The sequence below is a fragment of the Aythya ferina genome, assembly GCF_964211825.1.
Source record: "Aythya ferina genome assembly, chromosome: Z".
NCBI classification, from domain to species: domain Eukaryota; kingdom Metazoa; phylum Chordata; class Aves; order Anseriformes; family Anatidae; genus Aythya; species Aythya ferina.
The window spans coordinates 75,723,272-75,732,395 of record NC_140299.1 but is presented as its reverse complement, the minus strand read 5'-3'; positions in this window follow the sequence as shown (position 1 = coordinate 75,732,395).

Below are 9,124 nucleotides of genomic sequence, written 5' to 3'. Positions count from 1 at the left end.
CTGAGGTCAACTGTATGAAGTTCACCAAGGCCAAGTGCCGGGTCCTGCACCTGGGGCACAACAACCCCAAGCAGAGCTACAGGCTGGGAGATGAGTGGTTGAAAAGCTGCCTGGCAGAGAAGGACCTGGGAGTGATGGTTGACAGTCGGCTGAATATGAGCCAGCAGTGTGCTCAGGTGGCCAAGAAGGCCAACGGCATCCTGGCTTGTATCAGAAGCAGCGTGGCCAGCAGGGCTAGGGAAGTGATTGTCCCTCTCTACTCGGCTCTGGTGAGGCCACACCTCGAGTACTGTGTTCAGTTTTGGGCCCCTCGCTACAAGAAGGACATGGAGGTGCTCGAGCAAGTCCAGAGAAGGGCAACAAAGCTGTTGAAGGTCTGGAGAACAAGTCTTACAAGAAGTGGCTGAGGGAGCTGGGCTTGTTCAATCTGGAAAAGAGGAGGCTCAAGGGTGACCTTATTGCTCTCTATAGGTACTTTAAAGGAGACTGTAGCAAGGTGGAGGTTGGTCTATTCTCCCAAGTGCCTGGCGACAGGACAAGGGGGAATGGGCTAAAGTTGCGCCAGGGGAGGTTTAGGTTGGATATTAGGAAGAAATTCTTTACCAAAAGAGTTGTTAGACATTGGAACAGGCTGCCCAGGGAAGTGGTGGAGTCACCATCCCTGGACGTCTTTAAAAGGCGTTTAAATGTAGAGCTTAGTGATACGGTTTAGTGGAGGAAGGGTTAGTGTTAGGTCAGAGGTTGGACTGTTTAAATATATCTCCAATCCATGTAGGCATTTAATTCATGTAAGCACTTCTTGTATGTCTCTGATATGTTTTCTTTTTTTTAAGATATTTTGTCCCAAGCTTCTGGAATTTGTCCACACTGTTTCCTCATTTTCCACCACTGGATTTACAACTAGTGTGGTTACTGTCACATTGTGATGTTGCTGCACCATGAGTAAACAGAAGTTCTCACTGCTAAACTGATTTCTGTAGCTATAAGTGGTACCCTGCATGGTGGTTTTCCAGAGTTCATTAATGAGATGAAATTTACAGTTTTCTGGTAAACATGAGCAGTTTTTATTGCAAACACACTTTATCTCTGAAGCTATCCTTCCCAATTGTTATTCATACTCACAATATTATGTAAGACAAAATGGATTTGGTGGGACAATATACTGCAGCATTTGTCTTTTCTTTTCTTTTCTTTTCTTTTCTTTTCTTTTCTTTTCTTTTCTTTTCTTTTCTTTTCTTTTCTTTTCTTTTCTTTTCTTTTCTTTTCTTTTCTTTTCTTTTCTTTTCTTTTCTTTTTTTTTTTTTTTGAGTTTGCCTTTAGACATTTCTCTGCTGCGTGCTTTTTAAACACTTGTGGGATAAAGAAACATCCCCTCCCTCACATCCTCTCCCTTCCTCCTTTCTTCCCTCTCTTATTCCCTTCTTCCCCGTCTGCCTTAGAAAACATGCCTACATTAACTACAGTTAAGATATGAATGAATCCCCCCGGAGAGAAATGTATCTTTAAGAATGCAGCTAAAATTTGGAGATACAAGTTACAATGTTGTATGCATGGGACTATGCCTGGTTCACGGTAATTTTCTTCAGTCACCTTACCATGGCTACTCCAGGCAGAAGACACAGAAATATATTTGATTTAAAAATAAAAAAAGCCAGTGATCCACATCAGATGAACTGTGTGTTGCAACAACAGAAACTTCTAAACCTATACTTAAAGGACCTCACAGGGGTGTTTTTTTGTCCCTGAAGCCCAGAAATGAGCTTTATGAGCTGATCATCTTTTCTGAAACCAGCATAATACAGACCACAGAAGCTTTTCTAATATCTCAATTGAGCACATAAGTTGTCTTTAAGTCTCCCTAGCTTCTCTTTCAGAGTATGGCACAGTAACTGTGGGATCCAGAGCATCCATGGCATCCTTAGGTAAGTTTAGGACTTAGAATTAGATACCTGCTTGGGTACTGTACGTAGGCCTTTCAAAAGAGCCTTACTGATGTGGGCGATATTTATTTCAGCTAGTTCCATTTGTTCATCACTATCATGATATGGCCTTAGAGGAAACAGATGACAATACACATTGTGTACTTTGGGTTGAGATTGTCTCTCCATGTGGAGCAGAGAGCAGTGAGGCAGTGCTGACTGCAGTCAGGCCATATTCCAAAGAAATAGCTCCCTTGGGTGATGTGAATCAGACGTAGCCTTTTGCATAAGCCTTACCAAAACTGTTTTGGCTTTCTGAGCTCATTTTGATTCCAGGCTGTAAAATCTATAAGATTAGGAAAAGCTCCCTCATTTATTTCCCACTGTTGAGCCAGTACTGTGATACGTTCAGTGGCCAGAACATCACTATGAGTCTCTGCTGTGCTTCAAAGCTAGCATCTTCACCATCCAGAGCCATCCAGTACTGGGTGAGATAATTAATCTCCCACTGTAGGAGGTCAGGTTCAAGACAAGCTAAGGAACCGGAAGGGTGCACAAGTCCATGGGGCCTGATAAGATGGATCCGGGTCCTGAGGAAATTGGCCTATACCATGTCCCTCATGATATCTTTGTCTCTAAATTTGAGAGATTTGACAGATGGACCTTGATTTGACAGATGGACCACTTGGTGGGTAAGGAATTGGCTAGATGGTTGCACTCAAAGAATTGTGGTCAACAGCTTAATATCCAGGTGGAGATCAGTAATGACTGGTCTTCCTCAGGGATCAGTATTTGGATTGGTACTGTTCAACATCTTTGTCGGTGACATGGACAGTGGGACTGAGTGCACAATCAGCAAGTTTGATGATGACACGAAGCTGTGTGGCACCGTAGACAGGCTGGAGGGAAGGGATGCCATCCAGAAGGACCCAGGCAGACCTGAGAATTGAGTTTTTGTGAACCTCATGGAGTTCAACCAGTCCAAGTGCAAGGTCCTGCAATCCCCAGCACAAATAAAAGCTGGGAGAAAAATGGATTGAGAGCAGCTCTTAGAAGAAGGACCTGGGGGTGTTGGTTGACATGAAGGTCGACATTGTCAGCAATGTGTGATTGTAGCTCAGAAAGCCATCTATATCCTGGGTTGCATCAAAAGCAGCGTGGCCATCAGGGAGAGGGAGGTGATTGTTCCCCTCTGCTCTGATCTCATGAGACCCCACCAGGAGTGCTGCGTTCAGCTCTGGGGCCTCTACCCAGCACAGGAAGGACATGGATGTATTAGAACAAGCCCAGAGGAGGTCCACAAGGATGATCAAAGGGCTGGAGTACCTCTGCTATTAGGATGTTTGGAACTTTATTGTTTGAAACCCAAACAGCTCAGTAATGTACATAACAATGATGGATGGATGTATAAGTACATTATAACTTCAAGATTCTGCTGATTCATATGTTTAAAAAATAATAAGAAGAAGAAAACAATAACAAGAATAAGAGAAGCAGGTGATGCACAATGCAGCTGGTCACCACAAGCCAACTGAGGCCCACCTTGTCCCTGAGCAATAGTGGCCTCTCCCACCAACCCCCCCAGCGTTATTGTCCCACATGACACCACATGCTATGGGACATCCCTGTGGCCAGTTGGGGTCAGCTGTCCTGGCCGTGTCCCCTCCCACCTCCCTGTGCACCCCCAGCCTTCTCGGATTCACCAGGAGGAAGTCGTGCTTGATAAACCTCTTAAAATTATATAATGAAAGGACTGGCTTGGAAGACAAGAAGAGGGCATTGGATTATGGTGGTTTTACTTGGGTGGGCAGCCGAGCTCCAGCACAACCGCTATCTCATTCCCCCTCCTCAAAGAGGAACACGGAGAAAATACGATGAAAAGGACTCAAGGGTTGAGATATGAACAAGGAGATCACACAGTAATTATTGTAACGGGCAAAACAGACTCAGCATAGGGAGATAGTAAGATTTACTGCTTATTACTAACAAGCGAGAGAAGTGAGAAACAGAGGAAAGAAACCAAAAGCACCTTCCCCCCCCTCATCCGCCCTCTTCCACCTACTCCCCCCGAGTGGTGCAGGGGAACGGGAATTGGGGTTATGGTCAGTCTGTAGCACTTCTCTGATGCTCCTTCTCGGTCACTCTTGTCCCCTGTGCTGTGGGGTCCCTCCCACGGGATGCAGTCCTTCATGAACTGATCCGGCATGGGCTTCCCACAGGCAGCAGCTCTTTCAGAACTGCTCCAGATATGGGTCCGTACCATGGGGTCCATCCCTCAGGAGCAAACTGCTCCAAGCTGGGTCCCCCACGGGCAGCAGCTCCTGTCAGGTCACCTGCTCCTGTGTGGTCTCCTCTACACAGGCTACAGGTCCAGCCCGGAATCTCTTCTCGGACCAGAATGTCTTCCACAGCCTGCAGCCTCCATCGGTGCAGGTCCAACTGCTCCACCCCGGTTTCCTCCATGGACTGTAGTGTGGAACCCTGCTCCACAGTGGTACTCCATGGGCTGCAGGGGGAAATCCTGCTCCACCATGGTCCTCACCACAGGCCGCGGGAGACTTCTGCTCTGGCACCTGGAGCACCTATCCCCCTCCTTCACTTTCACTGACCTTGGTGTTGGCAAGGCTTTTCCTCACTCCTCTCACTCTCCCAGCTGCTGTGTGGTGCAGCATTTTTCTTTCTCCTGTCTTAAATATGCTCTCACCTATACAGGCTCAAAACAACATCATAAATTGGCTTGGCTCTGGTCAACAGTGGGGCTCTTAGCAAACATGGGGCAGCTTCTAGATCCTTCTCACAGAAACCACTCCTAAGGCCTGCTGCTCCCAAAACCTTGCATGTAAACCCACTGCATGGATATAGACAGGGGGACTGATGGCTGAAGTGCAGCCCTGCAGAAAGAGAGTTGAGTACTGAGCTGCACAAATGCTCTGCTGCTACCACACTGCTATTAGTATTCAACAAGTGTGTAATTCAGAGCTTAACCCAGCCTCACAGAAGGAAGTGAAGTCCCAAATGTGTCCTCCTGAAAACTAACAGCCTAAACACGAGTGCGACATCAGGGGAAATTCAGAGAAGACGGGACCGGTGTTGTAAAGGACAAGGCAAACTAGAATAAACACAGCATATGGTAAAAATAAAATAAAATAAAATAAAATAAAATAAAATAAAATAAAATAAAATAAAATAAAATAAAATAAAATAAAATAAAATAAAATAAAATAAAATAAAATAAAATAAAATAAAATAAAATAAAATAAAATAAAATAAAATAAAATAAAACAAAATAAAACAAAACAGTAACACGCAGAGGTAACAGCCACCTGTGAGGGAGAACTGGCACAGGGTGCCCAGAGAGGCTGTGGAGTCTTGCCCAACAGAGATCCTCAAAAGCAGCCTGCACATGCTCCTCGGCAACTTGCTGTAGGTGGCCCTGCTTGAGCGGGGCAGTAGGGTGCTGTTGGACCTCCAGAAGTCCTGTCCAACCTCAACTATTCTCTGATTCATGATTCCGTGATTCTCTTAATTTTGAAAGCAAAGAATTCACCTGAACATCAAAAGCAGCTTGAAGAAAACAGCCACGCTCTGGAAGAACACTTTGAAGGAGCATATGCAACTAAGCTGGGCCTGACTGGCAAGCAGCCATACTGCAGCCTCCAATTTGTTAGGACACGGTTTGCTCAGAACTTGGAAAAAACAACACAGGCAGAGTGAGCAGGAAGGGCACCCTTACTGCTTTTTTCTAACGCTCTTTCCCAACGGTGGTTGTAACCTAATCATGAAGAGCCTGGCCATGTTATCCTTCACGCAGAAAACCTTGGCCTCCACACCTCTTGCGGCAACTCCAGACACAGTCACCAATGGGCTACCCAGACAGAGGTCTTGGGGAAACACACAGCCGTCCAGGTCTTGGGCTGCAGGGTGTATCTGAGTCTTCTGTTGGTGTCTGACCACAGAAGCAGTAGGTGTGCCTGTGGGAGGTGTGCCCAGATGGAAGAACTGCTCAGTCCAGTGGTGGAGCTTCGGGTGGAGATAACAAAGTAAGTAACAAAGATGCCTCTATCCCACTAGGCAGCCGCTACACAGAAGACAAATATTGCCATATGTGCTCCTGCCTGTCCCCAGCCCCAGGAGAATAATGCTGCATGTGATTGTGTTTTCCTTACCTGCAGGGAGTGTGCTCTGTGAGCACTCAGAGGAAAGACAGCTCCAAATACAGATGGCCCACAAGCACAAAGAGCTTGAGGCTGAAGTGTGGGGCCAGTAATATGAAGGCACCCTCTGAAGACTAAAGTGAGCCTGTGTGAGGCACTTGCCTTAACAGAAGCACACCCAGAGGCATAAATGCCAGGCCATGCCCTGGGTTCACTGAGCTAGGGCTGCAGCCTTGGCAGTGGTAGCTGTTGAAGAGACCCCATTGGAGAGGATTGCCTGATGAGGGTAGCCTGCTGATTCTAAAACCTGCAGCTCATCTACAGTCTGAGAGCCCTAAGCACCCAGCTTGTTCTCAGAAGCCTTCAGCAATGTTTCGCCATAGGCATTATCCAGCCCCGTTTCACCCTGGGGGTTCCAGAGCAGGGCAGAAGCAGCAGCTGTTGCTGCTCACCATCCCTATGCTCCTGCCTGTACCCAGTCCCAGGAGACTAACGCTGCATGTGGTTGTGTTTCCCTTGCCTGCAGGGATTGCGCTCTGTGCGTGCTCAGATGGATGAATGATAGCACTGAATACTGATGGCCCATAATATCAAAAATATTGAAGGTGAATTGTGGGACCAATACGACTCAGGCACACGGAGACAGATAATGGAGTGAAGAGAGGCATGGCATGCGTCTCTGGACTTACTTAGCTGTATGCTGGACATTTTTCTTTGAGAATGATACTGTGAGAGACAGTATTGAAAGCTTTGCTGATATCCAAAAAGATTATGTCAACTGTTTTTTCTTGGTCAACCAGGTGGTTAACATTTTCATTATTGGAAATGAAGTTCATTAAAGTGCACTTTCTCCTTTTCAACCCATTTTTGTCATGACCAATGACTGCATTGTATTTCAACTGTTTCTCAGTATCTCCCAGAAAATTTTTCTCCGTAATTTTACTGGGCACTGAAATGAGACTGACAGGCTTGTAATTGTTAGGGTCTTCTTTGTTAACCTTCTTTACAATTGGGCTATTTTGCAATTTGCAGTCAACTGGAACCTCTCCAGATTCCTAAGACAACTAAAAATTGGTTGAGAGAGAGGTCTCATAATAATGTCCACAAGCTCTTTGAATACTGTGTTTTTACAAAGAAAAAATAAAAGTAAATATATATTGTAATATTGAATATCTCCTTAACTTGAACAGAAAACTATGTGATGATGAACATGATGTTGGTAACAACAATTAAGTAATATACATTGTATGAGTTATGGAACAGGAGCTGACACAAAAAAACTGTCTTTTTTTTTTTTTCAGAATGAAATTTTGAGTTGACCGAAAAGGAGTCCTCAAACATTTTATTCTCTTGAATATTGAATTTAATTTATAATAATTTAAAGACTCTTAATTTGATTCAAAGCCACATAATTTAATTCATTGCCAGTCCAGATCAGAATGAAACAAATAGATTTCTGAAGCATGGAAGAGATGATCTAGACCCACTTTGTTCCTGGTGTGCAGTCTTATCTTTCTCTACACTTCTGCTCAAGCCTCCTACTCAGAATTTGCATAATTTTAGTATTATTCACGTGAGCTGTCCAATTTTCTTCATAGAATTATGACTATCTGCACTCCCTGCCCACTGCAGGCAAAGGAATTTCTGTCTAACCCAGTGTCAGGAAAAGGAGTCAGGGTGCACAAATTGTACTATGTAGTACATAGTATGTAGGTATCTGCATTAAAAATGAACTGCAGTGGTATCTGTTTTCTGGGTGAGTTCTGTTTAATCAGGAATCAATACTGGAACAGGAATGCACAGGAGAGAGATCTCACTAAAGTGGTGGTGGAAAAATAAGGGGGAGCTGTGCTTGACTGTGTATTTATGAAAGATCCTTTACTTAATGCAAGGTATGCAGTTTAGCTGCTGCACTTTGCCCAGTCACTTCACTCTGCACTTTTTCTCCCTGGTGATGTTTCCCCAAAGCTCACCTGTGCACCAAGGTCTCCCTTAAGGTCCAGTTCCACATCCAGTGACCAACAGTGGCAGGCTCCTGACTTCCCTTGGGTCAGCCCTCCAAGGTTTGGCCATCCCATCTCCTGGTAGTCCTCCTATCTTGTGTAACCATGCTAGATGGGAAGGTCCCACTCCACACTGCAACAGAGATGTGGAGGAACTGACTTAAAATGTGTAGTTAATTTATGTTTTTTTTTTTTTTTTTTTTTTTTTTTGTTTTTTGTTTTTTTTTTTTTTTTTTTTTTTTTTTTATTTAAAACTCAACACATTTACTATTTGGACCTCAGGGAAGAAGAGGGGTTAAAAAGATCTCAACACCATGATAATGCTTAGCAAGGGATGTGGAGTGTTCACCCAGCAGCCAACAGACATGTCAGATTTGCATTTTCTGTAGCCATCCTAAAGCTAGGTATTAAGCCAGCTCTAAGATGAGCAGACATACATGTCCATAAAGAGTTTACCATGTACCATCCTGAAGACTTCTATTCAAGACCTTAGAAAAGCGCATTTTGCTCAATTGGCAACACCATCAACTCCTGTTTTCTGTACTTATACTAACTGCAATAGTAATAATAGTAGCAGCAGCAGTAATAATAATGAAATAAAAAATACAAAAATAATTAATATAATATAATACAATACAATACAATATAATAAACCTAATATGTATTTTTTAATTGCAGTTACCAGAGAAAAAGGAAATGGATTTTTTGGTAAGACCAGATAAACCTCTTCTCTCAGAAAAAATAAAGAGTCATCACTGAGACTATATGGTAGTAACAAGACTCTATATGAGGAATAAGAAGTATTTCATGAAAGGAAGCAAGAGATGAGGTAAATACAAGAAATACCTATTCCAGATAACTCACCCTAAAAGTAACCAGTTACATAAGATGGCATGTGGTCCCCTCAGAGGGTCAAGTGAGTAACAGGTCAAAGATACCAGATTTGCCTTCCAAAGAAAGCAGAGCCAGAACACACACTTTGATCCTCCTCTGGCAGTTTCAGTAATCTTGCTTGTCTGGATGCATCTTTCCTGGTCACTCACTCTGT